The sequence below is a fragment of the Saccostrea echinata genome, unplaced genomic scaffold (assembly GCF_033153115.1).
Source record: "Saccostrea echinata isolate AGI-Se365-2 ecotype Australia unplaced genomic scaffold, CSIRO_AGI_Sech_v1 ptg000028l, whole genome shotgun sequence".
Lineage (NCBI taxonomy): Eukaryota > Metazoa > Mollusca > Bivalvia > Ostreida > Ostreidae > Saccostrea > Saccostrea echinata.
Genome location: NW_026889777.1, coordinates 13948968 through 13970515, shown reverse-complemented (window position 1 = coordinate 13970515; position 21548 = coordinate 13948968). Strand labels below are relative to the sequence as shown.

Here is a 21548-nt window from a genome sequence, read left to right as displayed (position 1 = left end):
TTTCTGATCAAAATTTGTCCGTTGTCTGTCGTTGTCGTCGGCGTCGTTGTAAACTTTTCACAATTTCTTCTTCTTCTCAAGAACTACTGGACCAATTTTAACCTAATTTGCCACAAAGTATCCTTGGGTAAAGGGGATTCAAATTTGTTCAAATGAAGGGCCATGCCCTCTTTCAAGGGGAGATAATAAAGAATTAGTGAAAAATTAATATCATCTTTTAAAAATCTTCTTCTCAAGAACCACAGGGCCAGGAAAGATGAAACTCATGTGGAAGCATCTTCAGATAGTGTAAATGCAAATTTGTTCAAATCATGACCCCCAGGGGTAGGGCCGCGCCACAATGGAGGATCAAATTTTTACATAGAAATATATAGGAAAAATCTTTAAAAATCTTCTCAAGAACAGCAAAGCCATGATGAGTCATATTCATATGGAAACATCCTCAGGTAGTGTAAATTCAAGTTTGTTCAAATCATGACCCCTGGGGGTAGGGCCGGGCCACAATGGAGGATCAAAGTTTTACATAGAAATATATAGAAAATACCTTTAAAAATCTTCGTCTCAGGAACAGCAAAGCCATTGAGTCATATTTATATGGAAGCATACTCAGGTAGTGTAGATTCAAATTTGTTCAAATCATGACCCCAAGGGGTAGGGAAGGGCCACAATGGAGGATCAAAGTTTTACATAGAAATATATAGGCAAAATCTTTAAAAATCTTCTTCTCAAGAACAGTAAAGCCATGATGAGTCATATTTATATGGAAGCATCCTCAGGTAGTGTAGATTCAAATTTATTCAAATCATGACCCCTGGGGGTAGGGTGGGGCCACAATGGAGAATCAAAGTTTTACATTGATATATATGAGAAAAATTTTAAAAATCTTCTTCTCAGAAACAGCAAAGCCCTGATTTATCATATTTATATGGAAGCATCCTCAGGTAGTGTAGATTCTATTTTGCTCAAATCATGACCCCCGGGGGTAGGGTGGGGCCACAATAGAGGATCAAAAATATCTTCTTCTGAAGAACTGCAAAGCCATGATTGATCATTTTGATATGGAAGCATCCTCAGGTAGTGTAGATTCAAGTTTGTTAAAATGATGACCCCCGGGGATAGGGTCGGGCCACAATGAGGGATCAAAAATTTTACATAAGAACATATAAGAAAAAATATTTCTTCTCAAGAACAGAAAAGCTATGTTTAGTTATATTGACATGGAAGCATCCTCAGGTAGTGTAGATTCAAGTTTTTCAAATGATGACCCCTGGGATAGGGAGGAGCCACAATGGGGGATCAAATTTTTACAAAGGAATATATGGGAATTTTTTTTAAAATCTACTCAAGTACAACAAAGCCATTTGTTATATTGACATTGAAGCATCATCCAATGTGAAATGTGAATATATACAAATAGTTTAATGGTCCATCTCTTTGAATGATTTTCATTCCTAATTCTAGGAGGGTACATGGATGTCCCAAATTCATGAATGAAATGTCAAGTAATCTTATCATTGATGCACTTTTATTTAATTTGATGTAGTCATATTATGAACATTTCCAGTTCATTAAGAGAGTGGGGATGACCTCCAGGGGTTCATAACCTTAAACCATTAGATGTACATAACATAATAACACAAGAAACAAAATTATGTATAGTCAAATGGAAAAGTTTTCTACTATTTAGGAGTCACATGATCATTTGTCATTTCAGGGACAGGGAGCGGCTAGGGAGATTGGAACCCCCCCCAACCCCCCAACCCCCCGGAATTTGCAGAGTTATTTAAATAGGACTATATACTGATTTACAGAAGCAAATAAAAAATGACTTTAAATGCCCTCCCCCTTTAAAAACATGGACCCCACCATCATTGTTTTTATTTTGTTTGTTTGTTTGGTTTTTTTTTTTTTTTTTTTGCTCCTCAGGAAATTCTGGGCTGGAATTTTTTTTGACTGAGGTGTGGACACCCCCCCCCCCCGGAAAAAAATTCCCGGATCTGTGCCTGTAACTGAATGTAATGTCGACAACGGGAGATAACTCTTCAGAATGTGAAATTCGTCTATTGTGGCAATTGATGATCCACTCTCTACCATCGACTCATACATTCAGTGTCTGAGAGAGAAACGAACGACAACTCTGCATAGGAGATTGCCGATGATCTTTGATCCTTTTTAAACTTTAACCTAACCATTTGCATTTCGGTTTATTTTACCCCAATCTATACTTAAACTTGTACTTACCGACTGTCATAGGTCCTGTCAACTTCATGAAATATAATCCAATTAAAACACAAAATGAATTAATTTCCACTGATATACATGTAACACTGCACCACACCATGTCACATGGCATGTGCAATCTAAAAATGATAATGGTAAAACTAGTACTAGTACTGGTAGGGTGACTCAAGCCCAATGTGATGTAGAAATTTTCAAAAAGGTGTTCACATACATGTACAGTACAAGAACAAATTTTAAATTATCATAACAAACGATGTTTTAACATAACTTTGCCATCTAGGCCTATTTCCAAAAACAGGCAAATTGTGTGTGTGTGTTGGGGGGTGGGGGGGGGGGGGAGAGAAAATTGATTGGGTATGGCTTTTCAAGGAGGTTTTTGCCTAATGAAATACTAAAAATAGTTTGCACATTTTGATAAATTCATCAAAAACGCTTTGTACTAAAATAATATTTGTTGTTGAGAAAATAAATTTGAAAAGTTCTAATTATGGGCCAAAAATTTATATTCCCCCCCCCCCCTTTTATCAAAACCTAATTTACATCATTAATTAAATTCTGTTATTTCAGACTGGTAATGAATTAAGTATATGAAATGTGTATAAGAGGTTCATGGGTCACATGGTCACCTGAGCATTTTATGCTCGATTTGACGAATACATGTACTATGTAAATTATAGAATTGTTTGGACTTTTTCCTTGGTAAGCCCAATATGAAGGAGTGTGCATTTAGAGGCAAACACCTTAGTGCGGGTATTACTGTCTCATGACAGCATCTAGTTAAAAATGCAAGGAGAATGGATGTTTTCAGATTGATCTGTAGGTTCTCTTAGTTCTTGATTGTAAAACTACGATAAAGCTGTAATCGTAAGGTTAGAAAAGTGGTACATAAAGAGACAACAGCAAAAAAAAAGTTTATCTTGGTAATCTTCAATTTTTTTCATTTGGTCTGTACGATGTCCAGAAAAGACACTAGTTTTTTAATTAGTGCGATCTAAAGATGACAATTAAGTTGTCGACATATTATTATATTCAGGAAAGGGGAACATTAATTTTCCAAAGTTATTTTTCCTCTGTATAGACGAGGGTGAATACTCACAATTATTTCTCCAATGAACCTGTATTTATGCAATCCACGAACATTTGTCCCCTAGAATTTTAATGATACTACATTACTAGTAATAAAGAATTTACGTTCAACATGGATACTATATTCTTGTGCCCCTCAAATAAAAACGTCTGATGACCTTTTTTTTCTTGCTTGTCAGGAAATTTTGGTAGTGCCCCTCAACTGTCAACTGAAAATGTCTGGCTGTGCCCCTCCAAACTGAATTTGCTTCCTACGGGCCTGATTTCATCCACTGGCAAATCTAGCTAAAAGACGGTGAAACGGCTTCTAGAATCTTTTTGAGTATTTATCAAATACATGTAATTAACAATGAAACATAAACTGAAATTAAAATTTTACTATCAATTTTGCGAGCTACCGGTATTTCAAAATTATCTTTCAAAAATTGAAATCAACGTTGGCCGTTTGAATTTGGGGTATACACATACATACATTGCAGCTAATACGTAGTGAAAATAACAGAAAAATTTATAGCCGAAGATATGTTACCAAACGGCAAGAATATGAGTAGGAAGCGACGACGACATGTATGATCTTGTCTGATTCTAACTCTCCAGCGAAATTTCAAGTATGTGAGATGAACTCTGGAATAAGCTCATGATCTACGATTGGTCAGCAAAATACTTCAGGCGGAGAACTTCTCATATGTTTGAGAAAACTGTCTTGCAAAATAACTAGAAAACCAATAAATGTCCTTCAAGACACATAAATAAAGGAAGCACTTGTCTTACGAGTCGTGGATTGAGGACAAAGGCTATTCTATAAAATATTAAAGGTAAGATGTGAAATATATTTGTAAGTAGGGAGTTGATATTTGGAATGGTTTAATGAAATCTGAATGCTTTGTATTTGTGGTAATATGGAATACATTTAAAATATTTAATTTTTTCGTAATTCAATGAGATTCCCACCAAACCGTTGTGTAATTGTATAACTTGACATCGTAACTTAACATAACTTAACTTTACAAACTTTGATACTTTGAGTATTAAAAAGTTTGTCGTCCCTCTCATGTCATTATTTCCGCTTTTTTATTGCTTTTTTTTCTTCTATAAAACTAAACCTGTACAATCTCAGCTAGATCTTGTCTGATCAAATAACTCCCTTTTAAAAAAAAAAGGCATTGTTAACAATGATTTCGTTTTAATCAGTTTATTCAAGTAGATGACAAAATTTTGTCGTGAAAAACAATATGATCTGGTTTACTAACCAAGAAAAATGATTTAAACCTTAATAAATGACAAGTATATAATGCTTCAGGTACAACACCTTCTGTTAGATATTGTCAAAAGTAGCGAAGTCGGCGAGCTAAAACAACTATTCAGTAATGTTTTGCACAAGATATCAATCCTGTACAGATAAAAAAAAATAGAAACCACAGAATAGACAAACACGAGTCTCAGACACTGATTTAAGGTCTAACGACATGATCCATGACAGTCGTTTGTATTTCTTCGTAATAAATCAAAAATTTATTACCGTATAATGTGATTTCTATATAGCTATTTTAAAGAAATGAAACAAAATGGTGATAGCAGCAATTCAAAGTATTTCCTAATTGGAAATATCTTTCTTTGGAATCTCGCTCAAATGCCTTAAATTGAAAGGCAGTTTATTTTTCTGAAATGTAAAAGGTGAGGAAAACAAACAGTGATCGATCTCATAGATCAAGTAAAAAAAAAATGAATCATGAACATGACAAAAACACGAACCCCTGGAAACACCAGAGGTGGGATCAGGTGCCTAGGAGGAGTAAGCAACCCCTGTCGGTCAGTTGCTTCCATCATGAGCCCTATGTACTAATCAGGTATACAAGGAACTCCGTAATCAAATTTAGTATAAAAACAACACAGCACGGTTAAGGCGTGCTATGAAAATAGACGTGCACATTGACAAAATAGATTCCTTTTTAAACTGTGATTATTTTTGTAAAGCTATTCTATTATCGTGATAATCCACATCATGTTTCTCAAATCATTTAATCATTTTGTTTTACATTAAAAAAAATCGCGTTTATATAGCGTGTATATCTTTAAAAACACATTCCAATAAGAGCTGAAATACTTCTTGAAATATAGAATTTCAATAACCAGGAAGTTGCTCTGATTCTGTTTTATTTTCCTTGGCCACATATGTCCTGTTACATCCGAGTGCAAGACTACTGTCCCAAAAAAAAACTTGCTGACGGAAATCTAAGAAAATGAATTTAATTAAGCGTTTAATATTTTATAAATATACAGAAAATTAGACATTAACACGGAAAAATTTATTGAACTACCACTGAGCATAGATTTATTAAGCGTACAACTACTGGGCACTAGAGGGAACATACAATTATTTTAATACCCTATTTGATTTTTTATCATGTTTATTTTCTTCCTTTTTCAATCACCTTTTGTTGTCTTGCTAATATCTTTCTTTAAATCTTAGTAATGCAATATTTCTTAAATTAAACACAGTTATATATATATATATATTTTCAGATTTTTCCCCCTTTCTATTATCGATTAACAGAGAAGAAAACCATGAGAATCAGAAATGACACACATCCTAGTTTGACGTCTGTGCTAGACTTTTACAATGCTACGGCTGACACAAGAGATGAAATTTCTCTGGTCAACACTTTATTGCTTGTAGCTGTAGTGGTGGACATATTTACTAACATGGTTTTCCTCCTTATACAGACTAGACATGAAAGTCAGTCTTCGTATACTTTACTTATATGGCATTTGACAGTATCAAACATTTGCCAATGTACTTTGCACATACTCTGGTATAGTTTGTATTATTTTGGCTTTGTTTCAACTGTTAAGCACTCTATGGAGATTACGATGCAATATAATTTTTGGGAAAGAGTCCTTCACTGTTGTGAAATTTACATTAAAGCTGTTACATGGAATGTGATATTACTGATGTCCATAGAAAGGTCTTGTGCTATCTATTTTCCAGTAGAAGTTAAGATCTGGTTCACAAAATATCGAATGAGGGTGGCTATTTTGATTCTCTCTGTGCTCTACTTGTATCCATTTTGTATATTATTTAACAATAATCCATTAATTGTTATTCCTATGTATTTAGTTACTATGATTTTGCGATGTGTATACTTTGTACTTATTTTAGCATTAGATATTTCTATCATCAGAAAGTTGGTTCGTGTAAACAGGAAACGTGAAAATTTGTCTAACACTATTACAACACCAACTGCTAGAACTGCCAAAATCGTCATATTCTCCTCCTTATTTTACACCTTTTGTATGTTTCTTACTCATAGTCGAAGAATTTTTGCTTTGAATCTTGGAATGGTAGATTTTCGTATGTTAGGAAATACAAGTTTTACACTTATTATTGCATTCTTTTACATTTTTATGGAAAAGAAATATAGAGAAAGTTTTCACAAAATGTTTTGTTTCTTTCGTAATCGAACAACATCCAATGAGCTAAGAGGCAAAGGAGATGCTTAACAGAAGGCGTTTATTGTTTTTACATCTGCACAAATACATGTATAGTTACATGTAATATGCAGGGTCTATATGGGCCTCTTTTACTATTTCTTTAAGGCCATACGCAACGTAATTTTGAATTTTGATTCTTATTTACTCAATGATCACAGGACCTTTGTCTGCATTTTATGGCGCCTTAAGACGCTGTACACCTCTTCTTATATAAGTCTTATGGAAAATTCAAACTATATATAGAATAATTTTTATTTAAATAACGCTAGAATTTTCATAATTTGGTACCTATTTAAAAGCCCTGGTAATATATGCTGAATTTTGTCTAAGGACTCTGATGGTTCATGTACTATGATCTTAAAACAAGAATATCTTTAAATATTATCAATGGGTATTGAATGCTGTGCTGTTGTTGTAAGGTTGTTGTTGTTATAATTGTTTTGTCGTCATATTGTATTAAACATTATCTTTGTTAATCAACATAGTCGTAGAATTTTGTTATTTTTGGGATAAAAAATTCTTCACAGTGTCATTAACTTAATAAGAACAATTGAATATTGGTGCTCTATAAAGAATAGAAAAATATTTTTGTTTAATTCGATCCCACAGAATGAGCACGTTTAGGTTATATTCAATAATCAGTTCATGTTTAAAAATAAATTTCTCTCTATACATGTTATATATTGTGTGGTAATCATAGACCAGTTCCTCTTTGTTTTTCTTCATTTCTCATTTGAAATAAAACTATGAATATCCTTGCTTCCAGTTTTGTGTTTCATCGTCAACTTTATCAGCATACTGATTTAGGTTTGCTACCATGCAGAACGGAATGAAAATGTTGAAGATAGCATATGGTAATCGATCTCAAAATTCCGTCAAACAACTCTAACACATTTGTAAATAGGGCATAAATCACTTAAACTTTGTAGAGGTGTGATCCGATGACTAGAAGGAGTAAGCTTCTTCTTTTGACCAGTCATAAGCGCCGTGAACACTATGCATTGATAAGGTGGGCGGAATAATCCGTTGTAAGATTTAGTATAAAAACAAGGTATGAAACATGGCAGTTAAAATACCCTATGATTTTATTTACAAACAAGGACATTATAACGATATAGAATTCACAAAATTATGACTTTGAAGGGGGTTGTTAAAATTCCTGTAACATCAACTTATTTGTCATTTACAAGAAAAAAAAATTCAAAACATTTAAGGAAATGCAGACTTCGTGTTAGTTTATAATAATTATTATAACGTTTTATGGACAATGTAACGTTATACCCTCAGATATCCCCAACTCATTTATATTTTTTTTACTTTTCAAATCAGAAGTAGACTGTTCTTTTCTGAGTAAAATTTCTTTTTTTTTAATAATTTGGTTTAAAGGCCGGGTTGACAAAACTCCCAAATCATATCAAAAGATATATATTCAGATATTGCCCAAAATATGTAAAACATTCGGAGTTATAATTTAAGCTTGTTTAACATTTATTTTATTTTCAACAGTGAAATACTGTAACTAATACTTATTACATTGACGAAAGCCTTATTTTTGAAAGAATGTGCGAGATTTGTATTGACTTTATGAAGAGTAATATATTATGAGATAACGAAAGTAATTAAATCATCCTGACAAGGAGCATAACTTCCAAAGTTTTTCCAATTCATTGTTAAAATGCTTACAATTTTTAATCTGATATGACGTCTCTCAACTCTGGCGTTACAACTTACGACACGCACATGCTGCATTAGGACAAAAAGAAAACAAGAAAAAATGTATTTAACAGAAAATTTAATGTTTTGTAGTTGGATACTCACAATTTATTTGAATTTATTTCAATCATGAAACAGATTTTTTTTTTTTGAATTTTCACTCGTGTTTCGCACTTGTGAAAATATACTTATAAAAAAAAGAATCCTGTCCTACGGATGGAATAGATATTCCATATTCAACTACAAAACACTCAATATTCTCTCTTCTTTTTAAATGCTTTCATTTCGTTTAAGGACAATAATTGACGTACGTTGTATAAAAAGAAGTTTCTGTAATGGCTTTAAATTAATTATTCATGGATAGCCAAAGTTAATATCTCAAGGAAAAATTAGGAAACAATATTTATTCCTTGTTTGATTACAATGAAACCGACCCTGCATAGCTCCTGAATCTGTACTCTTTTAATGCGTTACCTGATATTTGAACCATAAATCCACCTCCAGTGTTGGTTTTACTTGGACTTTGAGAATTGTTATCATTTTTACCTGACTTCCTCATTTTCCTAATTGAATTCTTGAATGACTTACAAGCAAGAGTTCTGCATTTTCATTCTTGAAAAAATCTCATTATAACATGACTCTTTTGAGGTTAAAATGTAATCCTCGATATTACATTAATATCATCTATTTTATGCATATAAAATCGATGACTTTATTTTACGGGAAAAAGGTATTAATTTTGGTCAGGATCGGCCTGCGGCCCTGGGTATTATATAAGTCGGGAAGTTCGAGATCAACATTCTTTTCAACAACTTGCTGGGCACAGAGTAGGTTAAATATTTTTATGACAAGTTTTTTCATAATATTTGTAAGAATTTTTTGCATCAGTCTTAAATATATTTAAAATCTTATTAATGGATAATACAGTGGTATGTTCTTAACATTATTTTTATCCAACGTATGTATTTTCTCTGGATTGTGTTGGATTTAAAGGTCGGTTTTTAAGTGACGCGCCAGCCATATTTGTGTTTCTAATTTTACGCGTAACAAATTCATTAAAAGAAAAAAAAAAGTTTGTATTTTGTTAATTCAAAGTTAGTAATTTTATGTTTATTATTTACTCTAACGAGCGGATATGCCACCAAAAAATAAGAATAAGAGGAATTACAGAGACCACGTGGGGAAAGCACCAAGGTCAAAACGGTCAAGGCAAGAGCGACCAGCGGCACTCACTGACGATAGTCCTGCAGTACAGGAACGAGGTCTTTCAGGAAACATCGTCACCCAAGACAATATAGTTGTGGCCAGAAAGTCAAACTCTCCACCAGCACCTGTCCCTGCTTTGGCTATTGAATCTCAGTCAGGTACAAGCATTGGTTATGAGAATCAATATATAGATAGCATTCATTCACTATTGGCTAGCAATGTCTCTAACTCGTTTAAGTCAAAAGTCATTAGTTCAACATACATAGAGATTAGCTTATTGCTTGATAACACTTCCCTGACAGATTGAGAATCTTCAGAGAAAAAAATATTTTTTAATGAAAAAGGGGAGTTGGTAACAAGAGAGGTTGTTAAACCTAGCAGTAAGATTCAAAATATCAGTAGATGGACAGATGCATTCTTAGTATATGCTAGCATTTATGCTTCAGCCCACCCAGAATCATATAAGGGTCTGCTGAAATATTTACATGACGAAAGAAAGGGGCATCAAAATGTGGGGAGGGAGATTTGGGATGGAAGAAATATGACGAGCAGTTTCGACTTCGCCGCAGTATCGATCCCACCAAAGATTGGTCTAAAGTAGACTATGAGTTATGGTTGATGTTTATGACATCATCCCCACAATCTAAACTAACAATTAAACCAAACAGCCCAGCCTACAACAAGTGTCATAATTTCAACTTCAAGGGTCATTGTGACAGACCTTCTTGCCAGTACATGCACAAGTGTATTAGATGTTCTGGGGTTCATCCACAATATCTATGCCCCCTTTCTAATCATGTTGGCAAGTCCACAAGTCACCCTAGGGGACCACTGCAGGGGCAACCCCAGGTTAGACCCCCTATGTCAAACCCAACCCAAACCCCAAGACCACAAAGGTATCTGGGCCCTAGGAAATTCCCCTATTAATATTTTAAAACTAAATCAATATTTGCAATCATACTCAGACAAATATGCTGCTAATTATATAAAAAATGGTTTTCCAAAGGGTTTTGAAATAAATTATACAGGCCCAAGGTGTCATGTGTTTTCAAAAAATCTTAATCTGCAACTGAACACCCTGATGAGTTGATGGATAAGATAAATAAGGAAATAAAGCTTGGCCGAATCATGGGTCCTTTTGATCAACTTCCAATTTCTAACCTCCACATTTCGCCAGTTGTCCCTAAATCTGATGGAGGGTGGCGAATGATTACCCATTTATCCTAGCCTAGTTCCCTTGGGATCAACGACTTTATAGACCCAGATTTATGTAGAGTACAGTATGCGTCTTTTGATGGTGTAGTTGATATGATTGCCAGTTTGGGAAGGGGGGCCCTGATAGGTAAGATGGATATAAAAAGTGCTTTTCGTTTAGTTCCTATCAATCCAGGGGATTTTGACTTGTTAGGTTTCTCTGTAGATGGATTGTACTTCATAGATAAATGCCTTCCTATGGGTTGTTCCATTAGTTGCAAAATTTGGGAAACATTTGCAACTTTTCTACACTGGCTTACTCGGTTCAAGTCTGGGCTGAATACATTAGATCATTATTTAGATGATTTCCTTTTTGCAGGTACATGTAGGTCTGAAACTGAAGAATGTGAAATTCTAATGTCTACTTTTAGTAACTTAGCTTGGGAGTTAGGAGTACCACTAGCTCACGAGAAAACTTCAGGTCCAACGACTAAGTAAATATTTCTAGGTTTTGAAATAAATACACTGGAGATGATAATTAAGATCCCAGAAGCAAAGTTAGATATTCTTAAGAGTCTGATTGAAAATTTTTTAGATAGGGAAAAAGTTACACTGCAAGAAATGCAGTCACTGGTTGGGATGCTCAATTTTTTCTCAAAGGCAATCAGATCTAGTAGAGCTTTTATTCGACGAATGTATGATGCATTTAGTGGAGTTTTTAAGCTACATCATCATATAAGATTATCAGTTGGAATTAAGAGTGACCTAAAAATGTGGCTGGTGTTCTTGAACCATTTCAATGGGGTAGCATATTTTCCTGATACTGTATAGGAAGACTCTAGCATTTTACAGTTATTTACAGATAATGCAGGCTCTGGTCATTTAGGTTGTGGGGGTTACTTTAGTGGAAGCTGGTTTTTTCTACAATGGCCAAAACACTGGAACAACCAAGACATTTTGAGAGACATGACTTTTCTTGAGCTCATACCTGTAGTTTTAGCAATAGAGGTATGGGGACCTAGGTTGTTACATAAAAAAGTTCAGTTTCATGTCGATAACCTTTCACTAGTTAGTGTCATCAATACCCAATCTTCCAAATCCAAAAGAGTTATGGAATTGGTAAGACATTTGGTTCTTAGACTTATGATCAACAATGTTATATTTAGGGCAAAACACATTGGTAGCTTGGATAACAAAATTGCAGATTCTATTTCTCGCAAACAGTGGTACCGCTTCAAGACATTGGCACCAGAGGCAAACACCAGTCCAGACCCTCTTCCAGAAGAATTAGTCAACATGATTTACAAATTCAAATGAATAAATTGCTAGATGCTTCAATCTCTTACAACACTAAGACAGCTTACGAAACAGGGCAAAATACATTTTTATAATTTCCGGAAAGAATATGGGTACGAAATTTCATGGTCCCCACCTCTTAGGGATGTTGTTTAATTTGTTGCTTATCTGTCACTTCAGAAGTGTTCTTACGCTACGACTAGATCTTTCTTATCATCTATTAGTTTTCAATCCAAAAATCATAATTGGGTTGATGAAACAAAGAACTTTCTCGTTGTCAAGGTTCTTGAGGGTATGAGAAGAATGGGTAGATCCGCTGATGCAAGGCTACCTATAGCTATAACTTTGCAGTTGCTTACAAAAGTTGTTGAGATTTTACCGGGCATTTGTCGTGATAGTTATGAAACAAAATTGTTCAGAGCTGCCTATTTATTAGCTTTCTTTGGTTTTCTCAGGGTAGGGGAATTCTCATTGTCTACTGGTAATAGTGTTCATGCAATTATACAAGTGACTGACGTTCAATTTCAAGCAGATTACTCCAAAGTATTTGTACACATAAGAATGTCAAAATGCGATCAGGATAGGAAGGGGGCTTCTCTAGCCATTGATAAAAGTGAGGGAATTCTGTGTCCAGTAGCAAGTTTGATAGATTATCTTGCAGTTAGACCAAAAATTAAAGGGCCATTATTTATCCACTTTGAAAAAAAATCCCCTTACTAGGTATCAGTTCTCATCAGTTTTGAAAAAATCACTTCATGTTCTTGGGGTCCAGGGACATTATAGGGCCCATTCATCTCGTATTGGGGCAGCCACTGCAGCATTTGAAACTGGTTGCTCACAAAATGTCATAATGGAAGCAGGGTGTTGGAAGTCTAGGGCATATAAATCATACATAAGATGTCCTATTGGGCAAATGTTGGGGGCAAATAAGTTGTAATTTTGTAAATATAACAAGATCAATCCAAATTCTAGCATAAATTTTTAGAGGTCCCTGAAGTTACAGTGTGGTGTGTGGGCTCATCTATTATTAAGAATGCAATGGTGGCATCAGTATGCAGACCGGGGGGAACAAATCTTGGATTGGATAGATTGAATATGAATATCTGGTGGCAAGGATATTCAGGTTTGAAGTTTTTGGAGCTTAAAAGAAAGCTCTTTTTTTCTGACCGAATATGAAGAATCCCCAGATTTTTTGGTTATTCACTGTGGGGTGAAGGATATTGGGGCACTTGATCTGTATACTCTCACTGAGAAAATCAAATCCCATCTGAAGGTTATTAAGGCTCGCTTTCCACAATCCACACTTGTCTGGTCACAGATGCTTCCACGAAATAAATGGAGATACTCTCGGGACAACAAAGCGATGGAGCGATCCCGTCTCAAGGCCAATAGGGTAGCTGCTTCATCAGTTTTAAAGTTGGGGGGTTGTTACATAAAGTACCCTGATTTGTTGAAAAACATGTCGCAATTTTTGTTGTCAGATGGCGTACATCTCAACGAGCTAGGAAACAAGCTCTTTCTTAATAATATCCAAGGGAGGTTAGAATTCTTCCGGACAAAACAAGGGAATGTGTATCCTTAAGCAATTCTTAAAGAACATTGGTCTGTGGGGGCCTTTTTGTTAGTGCTTGGGTGCTCCCCCATGTGTGGGATGACTGCGAACTCTCCTTAGATTGTTCGCGGTCATGTGGCGTTTGCGCACACCAAAGCAACTGAGACCTACGTAAACTTTGTATTGTTGTGAAGTTGTCACCATTGAACTGTGAAGGGGGTTGAAGTGTTGAACCTTTTTGTATGTAAAATATTTGCTTATATGTTGATCTACTTTGTCTTGTGCTTAAATTGTGCATATAACTACTTACACTTAAATAAGTAACCACCCGCGGTTTACCCGGGGTGGTCATTTTTGAACATATGTTGCGTGTGTTGATGAATTTTGTTGAATTTGTGTGGGTTTGCCCAAAAGTTGTGTGTATTGGCATCCCAAAAAATACTATTCCACGACCAATGTTCACCAAATAAAAGTTAAAGCAAACATCTTGTTGTCATTTCCCTCTATAAATAATATCATCTATTTTATGCATATAAAATCGATGACTTTATTTTACGGGAAAAAGGTATTAATTTTGGTCGGGATCGGCCTGCGGCTCTGGGTATTATATAAGTCGGGAAGTTCGAGATCAACATTCTTTTCAACAACTTGCTGGGCACAGAGTAGGTTAAATATTTTCATAATATTTGTAAGAATTTTTTGCATCAGTCTTAAATATCCCACCCACCCATTCCCATAATTTTAAGTTAAAGTGATTGTATATATGGTTCTTGTTGCTGGCTTTTCCTTTGTATTTGCAGAATATAGCATTGGAAGTCCTATTAATGAAATGTCGTGGCATACACTGAACAGGAGTGGTGTTTGCGCACACCAAAGCAACTGAGGCCTACATAAACTTTGTATTGTTGTGAAGTTGTCACCATTGAACTGTGAAGGGGGTTGAAGTGTTGAACCTTTTTGTATGTAAAATATTTGCTTATATGTTGATCTACTTTGTTTTGTGCTTAAATTGTGCATATAACTACTTACACTTAAATAAGTAAACTTAAATAAGTAACCACCCGCGGTTTACCCGGGGTGGTCATTTTTGAACATATGTTGTGTGTGTTGATGAATTTTGTTGAATTTGTGTGGGTTTGCCCAAAAGTTGTGTGTATTGGCATCCCACAAAATACTATTCCACGACCAATGTTCGCCAAATAAAAGTTAAAGCAAACATCTTGTTGCCATTTCCCTGTATAAATAATCGCCTCTCAAGTTTCTGAAAAGAGGTATGTATCTCACTTATACTCGAGTCGTCGAGAGATAAGAGAGAATCCTTTGAATTAACAATTTCCATTAGCCGTTCCTGTAACCATCATATTCACATTTTAGTTCAACATCGACTGTTTAATTTTTGTCATTGTTGTTGATCCAAAAACTGCGTTCTTCCCTATACAAGTCTAGCCATTCTTAAACCCTCTCTACCAAGTTAATGTCTCGATGATTATTAATAATATTTCCGAATAATATGTGATTGAAGTATACTGCTACTTAAACAAATTTCCTCACAAGGTCAAGTAAGTGTACAACCAAGCCAATATCCTTTTTTCTCACCAAAATATTAACTGCTGTAAAGGAGAAACCTCAGACAATGTGCTACAACGTATTCAAAAATGGCGAAAATAAATGTGCATTCTAAAAATTCTCTTAAACACTTTTGGAAAATTTAAAAAAAAAAATCTCAATTTTTTCAAACATCAATAGCATCAAAGCAAAAGACCTTTCTATGCTTTATACAACCATTCCTAAGCAAAATTAAATAGCAGGCCTTTTCACATCATAGACAACTATGATATTTAATTCTCAATAAAAATGAAACTCCGGATTTTTCAGAACATTTAAGGGAGCCGACTGGGGTTTTATTGTGTGAAAACTACCATAGAGAAACTCTTTAATTTTATACAATATGTACTTTACATCGACTTCAGTATACATGCCAAGTTTATTGAAAATCTACCGTCTGGTTATTTTTTAGGGACCATCTCAAAATACAGGTATATTTACTAAAGGATTATATAGGAAAATACCATTTTTTCGCACTTCGGAACAAATTATACAAATGCTACTATAGACTTTTTGCTCAAATTATATTATTTGATGGGTAATACTATATTGTACATTTTGTGCAAGAAACACAAAATTCTACCGTCTGGTTTCCAGAGGGGGCATCTCAAAATATCAAAATTCATGATATTTTCCTGTTTTTGTGGAGTACAACAGAACATGACAGATACCACAGATTTACATAAAAAATAATAAAAATGATTGTTAGATTCTCAATTTCCTATGTTTAAAATTTCAAGAGCATGTATTTTATACTTTTTATTTTATGGCATAATCAATGACACCTCTTAAAGAACTTCGGTTATTCATAACGTCAAAAACACACTATTACGACGTCTATCTACCCATCGTATGAAAAATCTTTTAAAAAATCATTTATTTTAAAACGTAATTAGATTTTTTAACCTGAGATTTCCTAAATTTGCTAATTTTTGTAAATTATGTAAAAATAGTTGCTTTAAAAGAGAAAATACGCTTTATTTTACTATGCTGCGCGAAGTATTGCGCAATGAAAACCCCAGTCGATCCCCTTAATTCTCAATAAAAATGAAACTCGATTTTACAAGTTTAAACAAGTTAAAATTAGCTTGTGATTGGTCATCTTCAAACGTACTTTGTAAGTATCATTCTGGTTCTACATACAAGTTGATATGGAATGCTGGAGCTCTTTATTGACAATATCTATGAAGTCTTTAGAGATCGGTTCTTCCAACAATCTTTTGGAATTCCATTGGGTACTAGATGTGCTTCTATATTAAAGACCAGAGTCAAGCTACTGACAGATCAGTTTATTTTACAAGGATTTAATTTTGTCTGACATGTTTCGTAACATTTGCTAGGTCATTGTTTTTCTACTAAATTTGACTACGGAAAACTCCGTATACCTGATCAATATTAAACCTGATCAAACCTCTGGAATTTCCAGGGGCCCGGGTTTTATGCCATCTTCACATATTTATATTGCTTATGGATTTTTTTTTAAGATTGATCACTGTTCGTATCTTTACCTTTTACATTTATGAAGGCGTTAATCTTTTTTTTTTTTTTTTTTTTTTTTTTTTTTTGATGGATTAGAAAACCAGATCATATCCTTGGAATCAGTTTGAAATTTTGTCACGTAACGGTATAAAACGATAAACTGATGTTAACCAAATCATCGCTAACAATGCCATTTTAAATGGGGAATAGCTCTTCTAAATCTAATTGGATATTCAATCAGAAAGGATCTATTTAAGATAATATAGGCTTAGCTTTATAGAAAAAAAAGTTATAAAAGTTATAAAATTGCAGGACTGCAATAAAAGAGGCTTGATGCTTTTCAATCTGTGAATGTTTCTTGCTGTTGTATATTTCTTAGTAACCAATGAGCAAAACAGATTACCAGTGTGGGTCTTATCACAGGTATTATAGCCTTAAGTACAGACCTTCATTAAAACAGGTTTAGTGCTTCTTAGAAGGAGTTTAAACAATGGATGCATAATACCAAAATTATTATCCAATGTCGTCGAAGAGTCTTTAGCTAAAGAATAACTTCACTATGTTGTCAATATATGACATCTATATTAATAGTGAGCGCAGCTCGCACTGCGCCCTCCAACCACAACGCCTATGCGCGGAGAAAATTCGGACTTTTGCACATTGATCTAACGGTCGCACTGTCAACATATAAATTCTGATTCATCAATTTCAAAATTTTATACAAAAAGTGTAGATTTGCCGAACAATGATCTTGTTGTTGCCTCAGCATACCTGCTCATCTGTGTAAAAAACAATTGTGACTGTAGTGAAGAAAAGACAATGATATAAACATTAGTTGTCTGATAGGATAATACAGCATATGAACCAATTCCTTGCCCCGGGGCCATAAAACTTAGACGAGCCCACTTTTGATCTTAGTCTCACTTTTACCGAAGGAATCAATAGTGGAAAAGTGAGACTGAGATCAAAAGTGAGCTCGTCTAAGTTTTATGGCCCCGGGGCCTGATGTCTCTTAAATCATTTTGATCTGTTTCTGAGAATACTATACCAATATAAGTCTACAGATGCGCACGATATACGATTCATGTTCAATCATATCTCTTTACGTGAATTTTTCTATTTCGAGATCAATAAAACCCTTTGGAGCCACATATCTGTCAAAACATTGATATTTATCAGATTTGAAGAGGATACTAGAAATCAGTATCTAAAGTAAAATAACTGCATTGCTCTTGATTTCAAATATTATGTAATTCAGTAGTATGCACTAGTGCGATATTTATTATGGTTGTAAAACTTCCCATACATATGTATGTGGGAAACAACAGAATTAATAGAGGATATTCAATGTTTTGTAGATGAATATGGAATTTATTTCACGAGTGGGACAGGATTTTTTGATATTTTCACGAGTGCGAAGCACGAGTGAAAATATCAAAAAATCCTGTTTCACGAGTGAAATAAATTCCATATTCAAAAAAACATTGAATTTCTGTATATTACATTTTCTTAGATTTTCCCTTTGCCGCTGTCTTTTCGTAACACAGTGTCATAGGCTGTGACGTCATAGTTGAGAGGTTGAGACGCTTAGCTAAGCAATTGCGAGATTGAAAAACGTTGTAAACATGAATTTTTAACAACATATTTAGAAAAACTTTAGCAGTTTAATTATTAGTCTCTGTCGGGATTGCTCATTAACTCCATCTTAAAACAGGCCAAGGATTATTTTAAAAACGGGAAGGAAAATCGCAAGTTTTGCCGCACTTCTGATATTCTCACACTGTGAGAATACCATTTTTGATATCCTTTAACACTGTGTCAGAATTTCACTTTTATTCAGTAAATAAATTACAGTATTTCACTGTTGAAAATGTAATAAAAAGAAGATCTTTCATAGAAAATAATTAACTTGTGCAAAAATTTTAACTCACATTCTACTTATTTCTCAGTATCTCATAATTTGAATTCCAAGTGTAAAACAACAATAAATCTTTCTTTTTTAAACTGAAAATCTCAATTTAGAAGATTGGTAAAGAATTACATTGCAGCTACCAAAATAATAAATATCTACTGTCCAACTGTTTAACAAGTTTTCCCTGGCACTTTAGGCATCTGAAATTGTGTTCCTTTTGTTGAAATTATATGATTGAATAAAACAAAATTTAGTCTGTAGCATTTTGATAACACATGCAATGTCTGTTGAAGAATATTTTTCCTCAAATTTAATTACTTTATAAAAGAAAAATGTACGTCATTTGTGAGTACTTCATAATCCTATATGGAAATTTACTTGACTCCAAAACATATTGACACATCTGAAATTCTATCTCAGAATCTTTTTGAAAAATTGAAAGGAATGATCTAAAACCCATAGCTTGTCTAATTACATTTATCACCCTTTAAAACAATCAATATTTTCAATATTATTTACCGTTTTATTATGCTTCTCAAACAGTTCCTTAAAGTAGGCAAAATTCAAAATTACTGTAAAATTACAAGAAAAACTTTTGTTTCTCGTTATATATTCATTTGATATTCTAGCTTTCAATGATAGCCATCTATAATTTAATTAAAAATGTTACTGTAGGTGCTATTGATTTCAACTCATTCGAGTGTCTTAAGATAAATTGAGGTTTAATTCTGAAACTATAGATGATGAATTTCTCAAAACCGATAAAAAGATCAATAAACTTCTTAAACAAATGTATTTAATTTTCTACCCTTGTTACATACACAGTTGAATCATAAACAGCAATAATAATGACTGAAAAAAGAAGACTAATTTCTAATAAATAAAATTACTTGTGTATTTCTTAAAACAGATTAGAATTTATAAAACTTTTAGCATTTCATAAACAAATGCATCATTATTTTGCAATAACCATGCCTGAAGAAAGAAGACTAGTTTCTAATAAAATTTACCTGTCGATTTCTGAAAACATGTCAAATAACTTTATTTTTTTTCTACAGTAAAGTAAACATATTAATTCTTACAACAAGTATACAAGCAAATCGTTACTAGTATTAGAAAATTTGAATATGTTTATTGTAACATAAATTGTGGGATTTCAATCTTTTTTAATTTTTTTTAATTTTGTTCTTTACTTCTTCTATGCAATTATGTGTATTTTTTATTGAATTATTTATCAATTTTCTTCAATTGTTTGTCTCTGTAGTCAATAACGTGCCATGCACCTGCTAGAGGGGTGGCGTTCAGAGGGACATTTTTCTTGTGACACCATGTTATTGATTTTCTCTAGTAGAAAATCTAATTCAGGTATTGGTGCAGTAGAAAATCTTTTTCAAGTTTTTCCTGTATATCAAATTATCATTAACTTCATCTTTCAATATTGCTCACTTTATCAGTGAAGTAAATCACTTTTTTCATTAAAATTTCAGAATATCAGACTGAACTTTTTTCAAAGATATTTTATTTGTCGTATTTCTCTCACAAAATAAGTTAATTTTTATATTAATGATGAGAAACTTATGTGAATCACTGAATACAATTTATATTAAAAACTATTGAAAATATACATACCCATTTAGGTATTTTTATGTTTTAAAAATTTCAATTTCGTGTAGGGACAACATAATATTGAAATCATGAGGGATCAATGTTCAATATCAATACTCAAGGGATTAATATTTGTCTAGCATATCTTCCCATTATAATCTGATGAAAGGTCTGCATTAAGATAGGAATTATATACCATATCAATGATGAAAATACTAAAAATAGATAATAGCATTCCAACTAATCAATTAAAAGAAAATGAACTCTGTGTCTCTCAGTCGTAAAACAATGTTATCTGGAATGTATTCCTTTCATCTTAAACAGATCTTGGAAGTAGAAACTAGGTATCAGCGTGAAAAATGAAAACATTGCTTTCGTGACGGTTTTTCAAATTTAGTTTTTAAAACTTTTCATAAAATCAGTAAAAGTATATAAAGAGTATGTGTAAAGAGCTTTATTTCATTGACTTCTGGCAATAGCAAAGGTCTGTCCCCATGAAGGTAAACTGTCTTACTTCTCCCTTTCCTCTTTTTCTACTCCTTGAACATTTGAATTGTTCGTAACGAAATATATTAATAAGCAGGAACTAAAATATATCGTATAATTAAAATCATTTTATTCAACTATACTAGTTAAACATACCATTACTAGCTTTGACATTAATTTCTTTACTACTTATTTCAAATTCACAAAAGCAAATTTAATTTTTCATTAAGTTTGGATTTTAGTCTGGTTTCTGACTAAATGTGATATTAAAATATATTTGCTTATAAATTTAGATGCAAGGAATTTAAAAGATCAATTTTTTTCCTTATTTTAATTGTACAACTTTAAATAGGAATGGTAAACCGAGTTTGAAATCTAGCGTAAGCAATATTTTTGGCGTAAAGGCGGCGTTTAAAAATATCTTTTTATACTTCTCAAAATTACTTCAAAACAATGAATTATGTTGAATTTTATAACAATCAAAGACTTAAAGATATTTTCTGAAGTAACTAAATGGACTAAGGTTTTAATACATAACAATTAAGTATGATTTTCCAAACAAACTACAATCTTGTTGCCTTTGAAAGCTGCCAATCTTAAAACAGAATTGAGCAAAAAATTAGTAATCTCTCTCTCTCTCTCTCTCTCTCTCTCTCTCTTTAGGAAAGGTCAAAACTTTTT

The 21548-nt window shown here is 33.3% G+C and overlaps 1 pseudogene; it reads left to right on the top strand.

Annotated features, from left to right (window-relative positions):
* Positions 1–9667: 9667 nt before the first annotated feature.
* On the top strand, positions 9668–14451 carry LOC133194147 (uncharacterized; annotated as a pseudogene).
* Positions 14452–21548: the final 7097 nt, after the last annotated feature.